Source organism: Antennarius striatus, chromosome 5, assembly GCF_040054535.1.
Source record: "Antennarius striatus isolate MH-2024 chromosome 5, ASM4005453v1, whole genome shotgun sequence".
Classification (NCBI taxonomy): Eukaryota; Metazoa; Chordata; class Actinopteri; order Lophiiformes; family Antennariidae; genus Antennarius; species Antennarius striatus.
This window is the reverse complement of record NC_090780.1, coordinates 17,641,133-17,658,856: the sequence shown is the minus strand read 5'-3', so window position 1 is coordinate 17,658,856 and position 17,724 is coordinate 17,641,133. Positions and strand designations below refer to the sequence as shown.

General features: G+C 40.5%; 1 protein-coding gene across 5 annotated transcripts in view; it reads right to left on the bottom strand.

The window, feature by feature from the left end:
* dlgap4b (discs, large (Drosophila) homolog-associated protein 4b) overlaps positions 1-12,496 on the bottom strand; it is a 97,416-nt gene extending 84,920 nt beyond the window's left edge. For all 5 annotated transcript variants that reach the window (XM_068315639.1, XM_068315641.1, XM_068315640.1 and 2 more), the window contains exon 1: positions 12,073-12,496. The gene's annotated coding sequence lies outside the window, so the exon portion shown is untranslated. The remainder of the gene's footprint in view (positions 1-12,072) is intronic.
* Between the last annotated feature and the right edge of the window lie 5,228 nt (positions 12,497-17,724).

Here is a 17,724-nt window from a genome sequence, read left to right as displayed (position 1 = left end):
TTCACCAACATTTTTGCGTTTTTTGTGTGATGATTTATTCCATTTATGCACTTGTGTAACCAGAAAGGAAGCCATCTTTCATTCACAATGCTCCATTCATAAAGCAATCAAGGATTTTATACCGTTACCCTCTATTTCTCCATTTTACAAAAGAGAGGGGTAGAGGCAAGTGCTGAGGAGAGTCGGGGGAATGGGATGGAGTCCAAATCTCTTGGATTCCTTTGTTGGTACGATATGGTCCAGGTCACTATATAGGTCAAAAACAAGGCCAGTGGCAACCACAGGAAGAGAGGCGAGGGGTGACAGGGGAGAGGGAGGGAGAGAAGTGGAGCAACAGCAGAAGGAACAAAGGAGGAATAAATCACTGGCATTAAAAACGCAACAGAAGCCAACCTTAGAGTACTCAGACATAAGCTTGCTGAAGAACAGATCATGGATTTCAACAAATCACTTTGAAATAATCCACATTTGATAGCTTTTATCACATAAATTTGGTCAGACTGGTCAAAGCTCATATGATCTTACTCTACATATCAAAGCAAGGACATACTTGAATATACATCTGTTTTATTTTCTCAGCATTTAACAAAACATGTTCTGTCAGGACTCCAAGATTAAAAGAACTATTTTCTTTTAAAAATATCCTGGTTATTTTGAGCCACTGAGTCAATGTTTGTGCACATGCCAGTGACTGAAAGCACCAAACATACGTAGCAATTTCCACAGTCAAGACAACCCAGATGGGCAACCACTGCTTTCTTTCTCAGTGAAGAAATTTATCACACACTTCATCCACTTTGTCTTCTACATCTTAAAGTGTCTGGTTTCCTTTTCTCATTGGAGCACCACTCCCACAGACAGCAGTGCTCACAATTGGGTCAACAGTTGGCCTATTTAAAGCACAAGGACCTAGATTTGTCACTTCAGAACCTCACAAATAAAAAAAAAAAAGGCTCCATGTAGAAAAACCTTTGGAAAGAAAATCATCACAACACGCCTAATTTGAGGAGACATACCAAAAGGCATATCTTCTGTTCAAGCCAAGTCAAGCTTTTGCATCAAATATGCATGGGCCGATGTGGCCGGCTAACATTTCCGGACAAGTGCAGAGTGTGCTGTTGTTGTGAAGGTCAGTGTCCTCTAACCGCACCTTCAACACACACAGTGGACATTCAGATGCCTTGGGTCTTACATTACATGCTTCAAGTAACCCAATTCCAATGTTTTTTCCCTTTATGTAGTAAAGATTGAATCTTTACTGTCTTTAAATGTGTTTATGAATTAGATACCTTTAGATCAGAATCTTTTCTATTACAAATGTGAGAATAAATCTGTTATGAATTGGATTTCTGCATTGGTGTGCATCCATCTAAGCAGTAGGATTACATGTTCCCTGTTGTCGGGTCACTGAACATGCATACACTTATATTCACACAGTGTGACCTTGTAGGCATTACACACAGTATGTTGGAGGATTGACTGCAGCGCTAACATATCAAGGCTGCCCTTACCATTGTCAAGACTCGGTTTATCTTTCTGAATAATTCTATTAATTACGTCAGCATAATGAAAGACACATATGAGACAGGATGTGAGATTGATGCACATAAACCACCTGAACAAATGAAAAAGGTTGTCACTGATTTCCTGCATGCTTTTTCAAGATGAAATAGAGACAATCAATCAAACAAATGATAATAAAATTTGTTTCATTTTCCACTGCAGCAAATTCACACTACTTGATTAATCCATAGAAAAACACACTCAATGTAATGAGATTTCATGTTACTGTCCTGCTACTTAGGCAGTAAGACTTCATAAATACTGGATGTTTATGTTACAGATTTCACCTCTCGGCAGTATTACTACCCCGGCCTCTAAATTCAGCAACTTGAGTTCACCTAAATTCTGCAGATCAAGACCACACGCCATGGAAATTTCCTTCAGAATAATATATAGTCTGAACATCAGAGGGATGACAGACGTCTGTCAGTGTGAAATAGGATGAAGGCTTCAAGGTTACAGTCTTACATCTAGCAGCTGTATCTCTGGATTGACATGACATCGAAGAGAACATATATTAGGGTTTGGCATCTTTCCTAAAGACACCTCCACATGATGATCAGAGACTGAGGGTTGGTGATGATCTCTCTAAAATGCAGAGGCTATTGCTGGAGCCTATCCCAGTTGGCTACGGACAAGAGGCTGGGTACACCCCAGAAGCGTCGCCAGCACATTGCAGGGCCACATGAAAGACAATCACTCGTGCACACACTCACACCTAAGGTTGATTTGGAGTGATCCTAAACTTAAACTGCATGTTTTTCTAAAAGCTGGAGAACCCAGAGAGAACCCACGCAGAGACGAGAAGTACACACAAACTGCACACAGTCAGTAATTGAACCTGAACCCTTCTTGCTGAGAGGTGAAAACTCTCCCCACTGCGCCACCTTGCTGCCCATATCAGGACTTAATATACTAAATTAAGACAATAAAGTAAAAATTCACCTTAACATCAGCACATTTTCCAGTTATTACTTTTGAAGGATGTTAGAATGCTGAATTGATTTTATATATAAAAGATCCAACGGAGGGCTTTAGACAGTTGGCTGTTCTGAGAGGGAATACATTCAAAGCAGGTGGTGAAAGATGAGACAAAAAACAGAGGAGTGTGCATATTCTCACACACACACACACACACACACACACACACACACACACACACACACACACACACACACACACACACACACACACACACACACACACACACACACACACACACACACACACACACACACTCACACAACACCCCCGAAGGAATGAAGCTCAGTCAATTCAGGTTGTGCTAATGTGAATTCAGCGTCGCTCCGCCTCTGAGATCAAGTGATTCACCGCGCCTGTTGTTTAGCATCAATCTCCTCAATCAATCACTTACTGTCAGTCAGTGAACAATGTTAGGTGTCATTAAAAATGAGACATGGGGCATGGCAGGAGGCTGAACACCACCAGACCACCAGTCATGCATCCATAAGCTCACAAACACCACCTAAATGTATGCCGTGATGTTTAACTGGTGGCAGTGACAGGTGAAATATAGAATGATTCAGGATACGTGCACACACACATACATTATGCATGTACTGTATATATTAAATTCAATATATACACTTAAGATTGCAGCTCATTGTCCTGAAATCCCTCTTCCTGTTTTCATTTCTCTGTATAAACAGATGCTACTGTTCAAATGCAATTTCATCATAATCTGCCCTGTAATGGCATGAACTTACTCGGACAGCATTCAAGCTGGCTCTATGCAGCTGGTGCAGATGTAAAGGCCATGCATACAATGAACACACAATGAAATCAGGTCATGGGTGTATAATATGGAGATTCTCTTGATTCGTGAGATAGCAACATAGAATGCACTGACATAACAATAGTCCTGTATCAGCACAAAGCATGGAGACATTTCTTATTCGCTGGTTCATTCTTTTCAAAAGGGCCTCATTATCAGAATTACAGCTGCAAGGGTATGTTATTATTGTCAATACAAAAAAGAAGCATAGGTCATGCAGTATTTAATAGATGTATGACACTCTCAGCACTGACATTCACCTTTGCCGCACATATAATATGCTGTTTAGAGGAGAATAGGGCTGCATGAAAACACTTTCCTTTTTTTTCTATTTTCTGCTTTATAGATGTGATATCTTGTGAACAGGATTATTCTTTTGTTATTCAACCTTTTCAGATGTCAATATAAATTCTAGTTGATGTTAAATCGCATTCCACGTGGAAAAGAAGATGCAACTACCACGTAAGGGAATGATTTTCTGATTTCTAGCCAGTTAGACTTTTTAAGAGTCGTGGCCAAGGGCTCATTACTGTGGATAATGATAGATGAATCACCTCCTCTCTCACTGCAGCTCGGAATGCAGCAGACCAGACTTTGAACAGCACACAGCAGAGCTTTGACTGTAGCATCAGTTCGCAAATATCCATTTTTAGAATTCACTGTCTGAGCTCAGAGATTTTGTTTCCAGGTATACTGTATGTCTGACCTCTTGAACTCTGAGTCAGCTAAATTCTGGCCGCTTCCTGCTTTTACAGTTAGAGTCCACCAAAATCATCTCCTTTTTAAAAAGAATGTTTTCATGCAGTGTTTTCATGAATACAGATACATGTGTTTTTTGTCCACAACTGTAGGCCGGTCCCCAGCCCCAATAAATGTGGTTTGTGGCAGGAAGGCCATCCAACAGAAAAAGTTAACTTTGATAGGTTTCATTGACAAACTGCAACAAAGCTATATGTTATATTCTATTAGCACAAACAGTGACAGCAGTTATTCAGTAAGATGGAAATTATTTCTTATTGATTAATGGATGATTAGTCCTAGAAAGAAACCTGAAAATAATGAGGCATATTGAGATGTTGTGATGTTGCTATCATCTGTCATTGGTGCTGTAAAAAGCTGGGGTTTAAAGGTATTGTAAAAGTATGGAATTTCCAACATGTCAAAAGTACGGGTAAGCTGTCAATGACTCAGCCTGATGGCAGTCGGTGAGGACGGTTAGCATGAATTAACAGTCCAGACCAACACTACTGTGTCGTGGCCAAAATGGTATAATTAGCTGCACTCTCCTCAGATGAGGTGAAGTCACTCTGGGTCACTCAGTCAAGACCTGCTTCCTGGCACAGATAACCTTGTTAAATCACTGTGACTGGATGAGCACTTAGTGATGCGAGGCTAAGGTTACAAACTAGGGGTGAGCATGTTTTAGTGGGTCTCTCTCTCTCTGTGTATATTTATATATATATATATATATACACACACACACACACACACACACACACACACACACACACACACACACACACACACACACACACACACACACACACACACACACATATACGGGTTAATGTTCAGCTGTCAGGCAGTTTTTAGTCTGATGGTTCTTTGCTTAGCAAGGAGATTAAAAAAATCACTGACAGAGAACAAAACAGGTGAAGTTTAAAAAGATAAAGGGATCTTAACACCTACAGCTTGGGACACAAAAAGCTCTTTGAGAAGTTACAGATCAAAAAACCATGCAGAGTTGTATTAATGTTCCATATTAAGCTTATGTTTCCATCCCTTGACATAGCAGATATCTGCGTCTATTCATCTCCACAATCCTGAATTTCTGGTTCCTCTCCTCCCTTTCTAAAAACCTTTATGAGTCACTTGCAGTTCTGCGATGCAGAGGATTTCTGTAATTACAAAAATACAACTCAGACAGGTTTATGTGTATTTAAAAACCACTGCGTTTTAAAGCACTGCACAAAAGCACATCCTAATTTAAAGATTAAAATGAAGTTTAGTATAAAAATAATTGAAAGAAGAAAAAACAGACACAACAGTTGACTGTAAACGTTGTGAAACTGGGTTTAAGTTGGCTTACAGGCGGGAAGGGTCCCTTAGGTTGCAATATACTGCTCCTACTATATCTAGCACTGTACACATCCACAACCATGAATGCACTATAGGCTATGATGCAGCTAACCACCCTGTACGTCCTGGTCTAACAATAATCTGCAGAGTGAAACTTGTTTTACCCCAGCATGCACGGTATTATGTTGTGAATTCACAATCTGTGACAATTCTAAAAATTACCTTCCTGCTGTCCTGCTTGTTAATACTGAGCCTCAAACACAGCATGTATTCAGCTTTTCAAACACCAGTGAGGACAAAGGGATGATGATTTCTTCATTCATGAGATACTTGGACGACAATAAGCCTCTGTTGAAACAACTTCATACACACAAAAATAGATCGATAAGGGACAAAAATCTACAATCTTCTTCGTGTAGATTCTCATTCATTCTCATTCAGTCTTTAAAGCATTGAAATATGAAGCAACTAGACTTCTGTTTAGGGTCTGAAGGCGGTGGGTTCACCTGTCATCCAAGAGGCAGCTTGGATTCGCCAACACAACGACAGATGTTACAACCACACACTAGCAGTCGAGTCAAAATCACTATTATGGGCCGTTTTCCTAATGAGTCATGAGCATTGTTATCAGCTTCACTTGATTCAAAGTGTGAGCGCTTGTGAAAATCTCTGAGGAGACATGCTGTGCATTGCTTGTTGTCAGTGAATGGAGGTAGCGTAGACCCCAAAACCTAAAGCAGCAAAATGTGTTTAAGATGAACATTTTCAGAGCTGCTTAGACCACTCCACTGAGTGTGATCATTTGTTCTGGGGGTGAGTTATATGTGAGGCTTTCATCTGTACAGTCTATTTGGTAACATTGTAATGACACAGTTGGTTTTTGTAAATGTTGAACACGTTTTACAATCTCTATTTCTGGTGACACAAAGACAACAATATGTGTGCCGTGTGAAAGAGACAGATAAAGATGTGTGGGCAATAAAGACCAGTCTGAGATACATAAACATCGTCTTTTACATTTTACCCTTCTCTCGGGGATTCTGTGTGAACAATCCTCATTAAATTGAGCTCCACTCAGTTTTTTTGTTCTTGGCACATGCGATGATGCTATGTCAGTGGAATATCGTATTTCCACTGCATGGTGTGACTCTGTTTGCAGATACCAAGAATTATTTTATCTACATTGTTCTCAGTTTTTTGCTCCAAAAACGTAATGACATGAAAAGATGTGAAGCTGATTTGGTTGACAACTAGAGATGATGGCTCTGTCATATCTCTCTGTTAGAAAATATTGAATAGTTTTCACAGATACAAAAAGAAATATCTTGCCTGACCAGCTGACGCAATGTTTAATTATTACATAACAATAAATACAAGAAGAAGATTCATTTTTTTAACCAGATGCATGCAGGGACACAGTGATTGGTTTTGCATCACTGTTTAACAGCACAGATGGAAGGTAAGGTATTTTCTTACTAAAAATAAAACACATCATATGTACTTTATCCAGGAATGAATTGATGAAACAGTTATAAAGCCCATGAAGAGAGTGGAAGTGAACAAATGAGTGTAATCAGTAAGGTGAGGTCTCCATTTGTTACGCTCAGGAAACACAGACCATAATGACACGAGGGTAATGTATAATGACACTAATGACACTATTATCCTATATTCCGGGCATGATATAAGTCGGCACATTCATGGTAATGCTTTTGTGTGTTTCTGTATGTGTATGTGTGTGTGACAGAGACAGAAGGAAAGATGATTATTGTGGCAATGTGAGTCCATTCAACAAGTAAATTGAACACAGAGGGGGGTCTCCTGGCGCTGTGTATTCTGTGTCCAGTCATTTTTTTCACCTGATTCTCTAGAGGGGGTGTCTCATCTCAGTGAGGCTTCATCCAGCTGGTAACCACTCTCCCAACTAATAAAGAACAGTCCTCCCACACTATTAGCATCAGTGCCAGGAAGATTTGACATTGGGGTAGTGAAGGATATGTCAGGAGGAAATGATATTTTTCAGAGAATAAATTGTTCCCTGCTCCCTGACATCCTTCAATAAACATATGATTGTTGCTCTTAGGTCCAGATTCATGCACAACACTCACTGAGTCTTTGCTTTTGAAGACGTTAGAATTACAAGAGGAGGTCAAGAATACAAACTCAGTTTTAGCATTAAAGTAGCCTTTCACTTAACATTGGTTTTCAGTAATTTTCTTTTTATTTAAAAACATATTATTTAAATTTATTCTTTGTATTTCTGACATTAATTCAGCTGTCTTTGTGTTTTAAATGTGTTTCTCCTTTAAAAAATGGATCGTAATTAATGTTTTGTAATAGTCTACAAAATACATTTATATATTCTCGATGTAGATCGTTAGCAGTGAAGTGCTCGGAGGGCAAAACACCCTTGTAGAATAAAAGAGAATAATTTTATCCAAGCTCTGATGCCGCTGTTTCCCAATCAAATGAGGCATGTACTAATCACAGAAGTCAAATATGAATTAACAGTTTCTTTAGAATATTTGAAGACATCTCAGCTAAAATGAGGGTAGGGCTTGATGCGCTGTCCATGGGACTGAAACAAAAGCAAACCAGACCAACATGAAGATGTTGCTTCTGCGTGCAGCACAGAATCATCTCATATTGTCTCACTCGAAAGAAAGTCAGCCCATGTAAATATTATGAATTCTCTTTTCTCAAAACGTACATGCCTGACTGTCCACGTTAAATCCTGAGCTCTTGTTAGCATATGAGTATGTTACATGAAGCCATAGCACGTAGACTGGAGGTATGGTAACCCAAAACCACACAGGGATTATACTCTGGACTGCTTCTTGGCTGGGCTAACACATGCAAACAGACGATACATGACAGATGGAGTCTACTGAAGGCTATTTTTTGGGAGCTTTGCTACTATGTAAATGTAATTCTGTAAGAATCATTCATAGCAGAGAGGAAGCCATGATTAGGGCTATGGAGAAGTAGCAGAGAGCAGGGTTTGCATCTTAATGCATGCCGAAGCGTGGAACAGCCTTGTTATGAGGTGGTTCAGCAGAGAGGATGAGCAGCGGGGTAGGTTGGTAGGTTGTTGGAAATAGGAGGTGTTTGTGTGTGTGTGTGTGGGGGGGGTCATAAACTGAATAGATTCTCAGAAAAATGTTAAACATCAGAGGATGTTACTCAACAGAAAGTTGTCCAATCTCACTTAGTAACAGGTGGAAAAGAAAAAATGGAATTGTTCAAATTGATCTCAAATTATCCACAGTTTTGTGGAATTCATGGCTGAATTTTTTACAAGTAGAGGGCGAAACAAATTCTTTTAGCATCGGTAATTGCTCTCCTATTGCCATACCAGCCACCAACAGCATGCTATGTTGTGTGCAGACTTACTAAAGTCCCAGTAGTCAGTAGTTTTGTCAGCCTTTAGCTTTGCCAACACCAGCATTCCAGCACAGCACCACTAGCACACCTGTTAGCTGCAGGGGAGGTGGAAAAATAAAAACACTTCGCCACCAGGGAAGTGAGACGTAACATTTAATTAGAATGGATAGTCTTAGATTTTAGACACATTCTAAAGGCTCAACTGATAGTAAGCGTGTCTTATCTCTTATTGGGAATGTCAACCCTCTTCTTCAAATTACAGGAGGATGACAGGCTGGTAAAGAATGTGTGTTTGACATACTCTTATGATCTTAAGTAAAGGGAGACAAACTTATTTTACCCTCATGAGAACTAGGATGTGAGTGTCTCACCAGGTAATGCTGCAGAATGCAACTCATTGATGTTTGTTTTAAGCTGCACACTGTGACTGCTACATTTAGGCGTCAGCAGATTATTATACTTCACAGCAAATGCAGCAAATTCCTTAACAAGTGCTGTGGGTGCTTTTAGTTCTTGCTTATTGTAATCCAGTTTACTGACAACATTCTGGCATCACAAAACAACAAAATAAAAAAAAATAAAAAAGGACAGTTCCATGTTTTCACTGTGTTTTCACTGTGAATTATTCAGTTTTGGCTGTCAAGCCGCTATAAAAGGTAAATAAATAAATGTGATGTCATTTTCAATATTGCAAATAGATTAGATGCTGGAATATCTGACTAAAAAGCTGAATTATGAACATGTCAAGAAAGGAACGACTCCTGAACAAGTTGAACGAGGACAGGGTGACAGATGTGGTTTCTTCTGCCGACACAGTTTCCAACTGGAGGAATGATGACATCTTATCTCCAGTGAGGCCGTTTAAATATAGACTTCTGCTACTTTATCTGTTTCTGCCACTTCAGAATCTCTTGATGCGTGATCATAGACTCCCTTTTATGTTTTTACCCTTGAACTTCACCATCAGTCGCTCGTTGCCTCGAATATTTTCTATAGGTGCCAGCTTTATAACTCATATTTATTGCAGCATCATAAAAGCATCAAGTTTAATGTATGAGCGAGGTCACACATGCCAAAAGGCCATGAGACCCTGGAAAACTCTGTAGACATACAAAAGGAGAAAAAAGGAGTAAAAGGGGAAACATTTATTTTCACATATTGCTTTTGTCCCTTCATTGATGCAATATGGTGTAATAGCCCTCCCCTCAACTGAGAGGTGGAATACACACCTCCAACTCTGCAGATATTTAATACAGGACTGCTCTCTACATTATAGATAACCCTCCACAATATAACATCCCTCCAAAATGAAGCTACGGCGCAAATGGAGGAAATAGAAATGACCTGCCCTTGGAATACCAATGGATTTCAGACGCTCTGACATGTTTTTTTCTGTCCACGTGTCACGTGAACACACAAACAATCTCATGCAAAGGTCGCAAACGTGGCCATGTAGTGTAGTCAGACAACTCAAGTTCAAACAAATGACTTGAGTAAATGGAGGCGATCAAACACAAGATGATGAACACGAGAGGTAAAGTAATAAATAAATAAAAAAAACATCCAACATAGCTGTGGGCTGGTAGGCTTTTTTTTTTTTTAATGTGTGTGCATGTGAGATGGAGACAAGCAGAGAGGGCAGAGTGCTCCTGAGAGTGATGAGATGCGATGAGACACAGTTTGAGTGAGTGCACGCTAGCAGGAGGGAGAGGTAAAGTGTGTGAAAGTGGATGAAAGAGTGAGAACAAGAGAGGGAAGAGGGACATGGATGGTGGTGAATTTGCATACCCTACTATTTTATTAATACTTTTTTTTTTTTTGCAGTAGAAGCAAATGAAGGCCACTAACACAGCTGTTACGATGCTTTTCAGGTCACTGAAAAGGCTTTGCTAAAAGGGTAGCAGGACCCAAATCCCTTGTTAAATTGTGGCGTAAAAGTACAAAAGGTATTTAAAGTCTCTAAGCATGCTGGAACACATCAACTGTTTACAACCTGTTTCATGTCATCTATGGATTATAGTTTCTCTAGAGTTAATTGCATTTATTAGTTGGAGAAAATCCTATTGATCTACTTTGATTAGCATCCTTGACTGAGCGCCGCTTGATAAGCATTATTTAATGAATTTCCTTCCTTGTGCTATGTGGACATCATTCCTAGTTTTGTCAGTATTCTCTATCCACCATACAATGAGCTGGTCTGACTGTCATGCTGTGAACGAGCGACTGCTGACTGGACAAAGCTGTGTGGGTTTTAGTTTGTGGAGTACATGACCTTGTAAATATGAGAGGGAAGACTGAGCTAAATCATCATATCAGGAAGCCGGCTGGATGTTAGGATGCTCCAGCGGTCACACAGCACACACTTCTCTGTTTAAATCACTGGGGGAGTGACGACAACAACAGAAAAAAAAATTGCCATCAGTATTTTTACAACTCAATCTCCTGCAGTATGTATTAAAGCTTTCCACAAAACGTATAACATTATGCAGTGACTACACATTTTGAATCAAGATCCCAAACTCAAATAAAATGGAATTTTATTTGTCATTCAATTTTAATCTCAATCTATGACAATATATAATAAAACTGCCTACAGATTGACATGCACCTGTCTCTAATGAAGAATTGTTGGAAAATAACACAATTTGAAAACTTTGATTATCTAAATATGATATTACATTTTCTTACAACTGGTCAGAATGGCGTGTGTGTGTGTGTGTGTGTGTGTGTGCGTGTGTGTGTGTGTGTGTGTGTGTGTGTGTGTGTGTGTGTGTGTGTGTGTGTGTTATATATGGAATTCCGTTTAAGTGAATTGACTTCTGCTCAGAGAGCCGTGGAGGAGGGGCTGCGTTCAAAACCACATCACAACAAAACCGGTGGAGATAATATGACCCACTGTGTGTGTGTGTGTGTGTGTGTGTGTGTGTGTGTGTGTGTGTGTGTGTGTGTGTGTGTGTGTGTGTGTGTGTGTGTGTGTGTGTGTGTGTGTGTGTGTGTGTGTGTGTGTGTGTGTGAGTGATCCACACACACAAACACACACACACACACACACAACCGGGTTGAACCCGCTGCGTAAAATACAGATTAAACAGCGTCTGAATCAGCGTGAGTCACCTTTTCCCACCCGAAATGTTCGACTAATTTAAAAACATTTTCTGTATCTCAATGTCGGAACGTCAAACACACAAACAGTTATTTTTGGTCGACGCGAACACCAAACAGCGATTCAACAGTTTTGGATGCGTTTTTACCTCAGGTCCAGTGCGCCTCTTGAAAACCGGGGGAAGCCGACTTGAATGTCTTATCCGTGTTTGGTTGGAAACTTGTGAAGCAGGGCACCAGTTATTAAAGAAGAAGAAGTAGAAGAAAAAGAAGAAGCAGGAAAAAGAAGAATTAGAAGAAGAAAACACTGGAGAGTGTCACTGGGATGAACCGCAGTGGCGGCGGTGTCTGCTGTCTTATTTATCCGGTGAGTTCGTGCGTCTCCGGTCGGGATGAGAGCGGGAGAGCCGGTCCACGGTGGTCTCCATGACCCGTGTTTAAATTCACCTGTTCGCTAGAGACGACCGACATACACACGCACACACACACACACACACACAAACACACACACACACACATACACACACACACACACACCGAGGCAGACCGAGAGGAAGACAGAGAGAGGATGACTGTCTCTGTCTGCGAGGTGAGCAGGGATGGATGTGAGGATGCTGCAGCCAACCGACCAACTCCAGAGAGAGGGAGGGAGGGAGGGAGGAGAGAGAGGGAGAAAGAGAGGAGAGAGAGGGAGAGGGGAGGGGGAGGAGAGGTAGAGAGAGGGGGGGAGGGGGAGGGTGGGAAAGAGAAGGAGAGAGAGAGAGATGGCAAGCCACGGCTGAAAGGCTGTGGTGAGCTGAGGCTGTCATTCTGTATTCACAGAATGTAATAATATGAGAGTTTACTGGAGGTGGTGATCCGAGACTCCGGGGCCCCTAAGACCATTGCCGTCTGACCTCCATTACCATCTCTCCTTCCTTAGTATCACCCATTTCTACACTTTTAGGTACGATTTCTAATGCCTCCAAAAACCTTGGAATAAAATCAAATTGGACAAATTTTAAATATCTCCCCATTAGTCTCCCCTCAAATGACCCAGATCCGGATATAGTTGTGTATAGTGGTGGAATATCATGAATTTTCCAAGTTTGAACTTTTTTTTCCCCACTTTTATTAAGTTCTTATTAATTTTCATGATATTAGAAAAAGGTTAACTAAGGAAGCTGTATTTCACCACGATGAAGAAAGTGAAAAAGTGATAAAGAACATCCATCGACATCCATTTCTGGATGCGCTACAAAAGTTTAAGCAACTCAGTACATAAAATAATATTTTTATAGTTGACAATATATACATCTAAAATGTTTCCAATATATAGTTGAAATGATAAGGCAGATAGCACTGGGTACTGTAGATCTTCTGTCATGGACTGGTTGCATTGTTGGGGCATCTTTTATGACTTATTGTAAAGCATTAAACCATGAAAGAACAATAAGCCATTAATGCAATGAAGTTTAACCACAAGAGAAAAATATGTCATATATTCAGTGTTTTGTTGTCTGCATTGTGTGCTATATTTCCTCACGCTGTTGCAAGCTACAACCATACTGAATACAAAACAACTCCATCTGTTTTCCCATCTGTTTTTATCACACTCTTTTCTTTTGTATGTAATTACAATTGTACCATTTCTATTTTATCACTGTGACTCTGTTTGTCATGTCCATAAAGCACCAAGTGAGGTGAATTGAAAGTGAGTGGGGGGGGGTGGTAGCAGAGAGAGAGAGAGAGAGAGAATATTATGAAATTCAGAACCACGGACAGCTCACTGTGTTTCCTAACTAGGCCAAACACTCCTGTTCTTCCTGCCACCTCTCTTTTCATGTCACTACATCTAAATTAGGTTTGTAAAGATATAGTGAGATCATGTTTTTAGATCATTAACCAGTACAACAGAACACAGGATGCACACAACACCAACTACAGACTGTTAAAGACAAGAAGGCACATAAAATCCATTGAAAACCCCCCACTAAATAAATGAATGATGAATGAATAAATAAATAAATAAATAAATAAACAAATAAACAAATAAACAAACAAACAAATAAATAAAATGATTGAGTCTGATGCCACTGATGCATTTGGTGGAACACTAGGGTATTGCTTTACAACAGACCTGCTTCCAGCTGTCATGTTTGATTGCTCCCATCTCCGGGGGATAAAGACCAGATGGAGACTACAAAGATTTCTTAAAGGTCAGGATAACACACAAGAATACTTTTGTTGCACTAATTTAGTTACCGCTGTAATGGCCTTGAAGCGGATGGTTAAACTAAGGATTAATTGTCGTACAAATAGTTGCTTAAAGACTTAATTCCCTTCTTCTTAATCTAATCACAGTTTAATAACAGAAAGACAAAGAAGGGACATGGATTGGCACTGTCACTGATCACATTTAGTCTTTTTGAAAGCTACAGTCGCAGCCGCTTGTTTAGATGCACCTGCAGTTGTAGTTGTGTGTCTTGGTTTGGTGACTTGGACAAGGAGTTAATTCAGAGATTCCTATTTTATTTACTTGTGGAAAAACATCATTCAGTGTGTTCAAATGTTGTTTTAACTTGTTGAAATATATTGGGAAGATCTCTAGAACCCATTTTACATATTAGAAATACCATTTTGCATTTATAAATTACATTTTGGCCACTCAAAATGTCATAAAAGAGCAGTGCTTGTGTTTTTAATGATCTCACTCATCTCAGAGTTAACAATCTCAACTGCTCCATTGTAAAATAGTCATTAGAAGGCTGCTAGTTCAGTCGCACCATGTGGATCTGTTGGAAAACATCTGTCTGCCTCCCTTTTCTTTTCCTGTCTCTCAGTTATCGATCGATTTATTTCAGCGGCCTACAGCAACCACTTCAGTCAGAAGCAGGGAACGTTCTCGCTCATTGAACATTAATTAGACCTCCCTTCAGACACTTTGAGGTAAGAAACTGAACTGGAAATGAAGTGACTCTTCGACCACTGATCATCTGATGTATTCTCCAGGAGAGACTCATGCTGGTCTATCATGTCTTAGCTGTGAGTTTTTGTCCGTAGTGAGGTTCCAAAAGTGTAGCTGTACTTACAGGAGGGATAGAGTCTTCCTCTCTTTCTCGCTGTGTTGTAAAGCTATTTTTTACACCACCACACTCTCACCTCATCATCACCATTGTAAAAGCATTTTGACACCAGTGGTTTGGTGTCATAATGCCACTACAGCTAGCAGTGTGAATTTAGATAGCATTCCTGCATTCCTCAAGTGAGAGAGGTACGAAAAGTAACACGGAAGCATCTGGTGAGATGTTTTGCATCGACTGCAAACAGGGTTGGGAGTTCCTGGCCTTTGCACAATTTCCCCAACCTCTCCTAAATTAATCCAGCAATCTATGAATCAATGTATTATGGTCGAGTCCTGCCCTGCAGCGTCTTCAGCTCACTCCTTTTGTACCAACATTGTTCCAGTGCTGTTCACACTTCCTCTAAGGCCACCACCCACACCCAGAACTTTTACAGAGACCAGACATGAACCACAAAGGGGCAACAGTCCCACATTCAACAGGCTGTGATGGAGGATCTGTAGTCGTTCTCTCACCCAGACGTTCTCTCGGCTAATGAAATTCCGACCAAGAAATGGCCGGAGCGTTGGCACGGTGTTTTGCATTCATTATTTCCACTGCTGTCTCAGAAGAGACGAATGGCTAAAGGGCACCAAAAGGAGACACTCTGAGTGTAAAAGCCCTCAAGATACAGACTTGAACACAGTGTGTGGCAGACACCTCAGTGTGTATAGTGTTCACATCTGCTGCAACCTGAACCTCCCAGATAAGCTCAACTCGTGTGTTTGAATCGAAGTGGCTCCCTCCTGCTCGCTGCCTCTCTGAGTGTGTCTGTCAGCAGCATCTGTGCTGCGTGACAAGTGAATATGAGGGAGGATTATCTGCTTAATTAGGAGGGGAGGTGAGTTTGTGTGTGTGTGTGTGTGTGTGTGTGTGTGTGTGTGTGTGTGTGTGTGTGTGTGTGTGTGTGTGTGTGTGTGTGTGTGTGTGTGTGTGTGTGTGTGTGTGTGAGGGCATTATGATCACAGCACACATGAGAGGAAGGATGTAATCATGAGTAATCAAACACTTTAATGAGGATCCAGTTGAGCTTTCCCACAGCATTTCCTTTACAGCATGATTAACTGTGTCTACCACCACACACACACACACACACACACACACACACACACACACACACACACACACACACACACACACACACACACACACACACACACACACACACACACACACCTAATGCACTAAATAAAGCATTCGTTTATGTTTTGTATAATTCATTTTAATTGCCACAGCTTCTCAGATTACCTTTATGTTGCATGTTGCTGCTAGAATAAATATGCATTTGTTTGCAATTCAATAACAGATTGGAGTGACGGGTTGAGAACAACTGCGGTGGAGCAGTTCTGTCATGTGACCGTACAGCTGATGAACAGATGGCCTCTCTCTCTCTCTCTCACACACGCACACACACACACACACACACACACACACACACACACACACACACACAGACACACACACGAAGACTTTTCACGCCCTTACGTCGGGGTACAGGAAGTCTCGCACTATTAGGAACAAAAAATTAGCAGTGGCATTTCACAGAATGGAGGGGACCTTTTGGTTCTGTCCGTGAATGTTGGTGTGACTGTGGCCTCAACTCATTAAAAATAAATCCTGTTTATGCATGATGTCTGCACCTGCTCATCAACATCCCTGACAGGATTGATTAAGTGCATATTGTGTAAGTAGGTTTGTCAGCTCATTAGCCATTGGAACAAAAGTTGAAGGGCATATTGTTGAAGCTGCACTACAGATGAGAGCTCTGTCTGGGCTTTTCCATTTGTGCAAGATCCTTCACATTCATCCCTTGGCCGCAAAACACACACAACAAATTCTACAAAGCTTTAGATCTTCTAATTTATATAAAGACTTTATTCACCTTGGAATTAAATCACTTTAATTTAAAAAAATTGGATTAGTTCTCCGTAGGAGCGGAACAATAACGTGTCCCACCATCTTTTTATTTGCCCTTCTCAACTGCGCTCTGATAACATTATGACAAACAGCTTTGGAGTATGTATCCCTGCCAGACACTCGCCCTCCTGTCAGATCGCTCATTTTAATGCAGACCCTACTTTGTAAAGGTTAACAGGAAAAGAGTACTGCCAATTTACAAGTCAAACACAAACACATACACACACACACACACACACACACACACACACACACACACACACACACACACACACACACACACACACACACACACACACACACACACACACACACACACTGATGCACCTGTCTGCCTCTGGTCTGTTACCATCTGAATGGGCCGTCAGCTGGTGTCAGCGGCAAGGCTTTCTTGCTCAATTGGATTTGAAATTTAGAGGTTCCTGATCCACAGAGAGGACATTGTCTAGTAATCAACACACACACAAGCCAATTTAAAGAGTGGGAATGAATATAGGGGGGCGGGGGGGTAGACACTGTTGCCTTTTTTTATGGGATTTTATGGGATTGACATAGACTTCAACGTAAATGTAACTCGTAATAATTTCAATTAAACAAATTGTTATTTCAATCACCTCACATCATCACTTAACATTTTACTGGTAGAGATACTCACTGCAGATACATTTTGCTAATTACAACCTGTCAAATTAAATTACTGACTTCTATACAAACTTGGTTATCTATAGTTTAAAATTAAAGTTTAAAATAATCAGTTTCGCATAGCCATAATTGTAATTTATA